Consider the following 3,720-nt stretch of genomic DNA (forward strand, 5'->3'; position numbering starts at 1 on the left):
CCCTATATATATATATATATATATATATATATATATATATATATATATCTTATCAAAAATTCATCACAATTCACCATTGATCAAAATTTGAATATACATTCAAGCTATATCTTATCATTTATATAGCCATTTGTACTTCCAATTTTTCACTTTTGTTTTTAATGTGGAACAATCAAAAATTCATCACAATTCACCATTGATCAAAATTTGAATATACATTCAAGCTATATCTTATCATTTATATAGTCATTTGTACTTCCAATTTTTCACTTTTGTTTTCAATATGGGACAATCAAGAATTCACCACAATTCATCATATCATAAATATTTGATTCTCATTATACCATGTCATCAATCTTGGTTCTTTCCTTAATATATATATATATATATATATATATATATATATATATAATTTTATTATAATTCATTATTATGATTGTTGATAAATAAGTTGATGGTGTGGCTATGGACCTACAATATCTTTTGTTTTCCTTTCATTGAATGCTACTTGAATTTTTTGTTGAATAATTGAATTACTTTTTAGATCATATGTCATTTAAAATATTATGAATAATTTGACGACAATTCCATGAAGGACAAAAGGTACATTCGTATGTGCATTGGGACGTTGTTTAAAAGCAACATATGAATGATTCCAAAATTTAGGTGGCGTTGGTTTGGTAAAGCACAAATCATATGAATACATAAAAAAGCACAATTTTGTACGTGAAACCCGATTTTTTAAAATTAATTGGATTTAATAGTAATTATATCAGATAAAGATTCAAATATGGAACCCGGTTTTGTGGGAGTTGGCTGGTTAGAGATGGAATCCTTAAAAACTGAAATATTTGATTTTGAAACCAATTGGGTGTATGTTTTTTCAGAGGCAAACATTTTATAAGAATCCAAAGAAACGTACCAAAAAAAACGAAAAAAGCTTTTGCAAGCTACCGAACTAATACGAACAAATTAACACGGAACAAGGTTAAATTGAACTAACCTAAGGTAGAAAGACCAAAAACAATAGCAGGCCAAAAACCGGGATGCCAACAGCCAAAAAGACTCATGACGTAGAAAGAGATGCCAAAAGTGATGTAATGAGCCGTTTGTATATCTGCAAATAAAGGTCCGTAGATAAAGTTTTGTTCTAAAAAACCACTTGTTTACAATGTCCCCATATCATATATGTTGCAGACCAAAACGTAGTTTGCCAAACAGTTTTCACCAAGCCGAAACCAAAGATCCACCTATGTCTAAGATTTTTATTATGACACAATTGTAAACAAAGCTTGTGATATTTCTAAAACTATTTTTTGGGTACATCAATCGATTTTGTTTGTCAAACGAAGGATTGTGTGGGAAAGAGAAATTATGATGAGAAGCGTAGGAAGAGATTTGAACCATTGATCATTTTTAATCTTATGTCCATCCATGAATTGTGCTTCAAAAGAGTTGACCCAGTGCATCTCGATGTAGCTCATTAGTTTTGACATTCAATTAGGATTGATTCAAGAGTAAAGATCTTTTCTTATACTTCTTACTATAACTTTCCTTGTCACCGAAACTCAACCATTGTTTGATATACCAAAACTTTTTCACACCTTCTGTAAATATGCATAGTATATACTAACAATAATATGGTAACTAAAATGTAGTAATTATATTTGCTTTTATCCACCTCCACCTTCTCTTCCACTACAACAACATCCTCCACCGCCTCCACAACCACCGTCCACCATCTCCATCGCGACTTCTACCATAGTCAACCACCGGCCACCACAGTCCATTGCTACCACCACTACCGTCGTTCGCTACCTCCAACTCTTCCTCTACTACAACAACCTCCTTCACCACCTCTACAACCACCATCAACCACCAACTACCACCGTCCATTGCCACCTTTACAACCACCACCACCCATTACCACCAACGCTACCACCGTTGGCCACCTCCAACTCCTCCTATACCGCAACAACCTCCTCCATGACCTCCACAACCACCGTTGACTACCGACCACCACTGTCTATTGCAGATATACTCTAACAAACTACTTATACTAGATATAAAAAACAATTCTTGTAATCCAAATAATAGTGTGTTTTATTATTCCTATCAGCAGCTTCCACGAAGCCACCCACTCAAGATCACAACCACCCCCATTCAAAATATGAATAACAGAATTTGATGCTCATAAAAGAGTTGGAAAAAACAAATCACAAGTATTTTTATGTTTTAAGTGATTAACTTTTTTGAATTTATTGATGCGTACATATAAAATTTTAAAATTATTAAAATCTTAACAAACTTTTACATTTTAAACAAGAAGTCATCATGAAATCTCTTTTTAAAGAAATACATTTTTCATGCTTATAAAACAATATTATTTTATCCCCTCTCTCTCTCTTCATATATCATCAGATAGCCAAACGAACATGATTATATATTATTTTCTATCAACCATTACTTATTTTTCATATTCAAATGACTGACAATCATAGAAAACAAAATTAATTATTTAACTTTCGGATTTAAAGGAAAATTAAAAGATCATAACAAACACATATGATTGTCATTTGAATTTGAAACATAAATAATAACACAGTCCTTTTTTTTATTAGTTTGTTTTACTTAATTTGCTATTGATTTGTTAATACATCAAAAGAAAAATTATTCGTTTTATTAGTTTATTTGACCTCTAATCAAGTTAGATTCTTAAATTCATAAGGTCATTAAGCTAAATAGCCCCATGGAGGACCATTCTCTTTGCAAAATGCAGAAAGATTTCCCCTATGATTAGAGGGAGGATATAATGAAGGGATATGATATAGATTAAATCAAGGAATTTGGTATCTCTATCATTCATAAGAATGTACATGATAATAAACTAGCTCAAAAGTTAGTCAACAAACCAACTGTCTTGGTAAAAATTAACTAATAAACTAGATGACGAATATAAAATAACGTATTCAAAAATTACTTAATTTTAACATTGTGTAAAATAAATCATTAATGCATTTCATCATATTAATAACAAAATAAATGCTTTTAATTACTTAGTTTTGATAGATATTTTTATTGTACTAACATATTTACAATATATGCAAATCTTGAATTGGTACACAACTTAATGATGCCTTTTATTAATTAATAATTAGATATTAGATATTAACTTTATTTGTAATTAGATTTTTATTTAGAATGTTATGCATGAATCGGATTATTATAAACGTTTTTGAATGTTCTTGAGATTGATATGTAAATTAAGTTGAAATTTTTGAATGTTTATAGGTTATATTGGGACCGTTTACCAAGCACTTACCGGTTAACGGTAAAATTTAACACTATTATTTACTTGGCGGGTAAGATTTTAGTCCATCAAAACGACATCGTATGCAACAATTTACCCGGTAAGCGTTTACCGTGGTAAGAGTCGTCGCTCTCATTTACCGGTTAAGACTCTTGGTCCTTGTCTTGCTCTTATCGGGTAAGATTCTTGTTCCTTACCATATTTATCGGGTGAGATAATGTTACTTGTAAACACTTGGTAAACGGCCCCTTAGTAATGTTCCACGGTGGTAGTGATGATCAGTAGAAGAAAAAGGGAAGACAAAGTTGCCCCAAACATGAGGAGCTCAATCTTGAGTTGGGGATGTTTGGTTGATTTTTCGTTAAGTCCTATATGGATTAATCTGTCTATATTGATTGAGAAAGTTTTTT

The sequence above is a fragment of the Cynara cardunculus genome (genome assembly GCF_001531365.2).
Source record: "Cynara cardunculus var. scolymus isolate 2C chromosome LG 1, CcrdV1, whole genome shotgun sequence".
In the NCBI taxonomy this organism is placed as follows: Eukaryota; Viridiplantae; Streptophyta; class Magnoliopsida; order Asterales; family Asteraceae; genus Cynara; species Cynara cardunculus.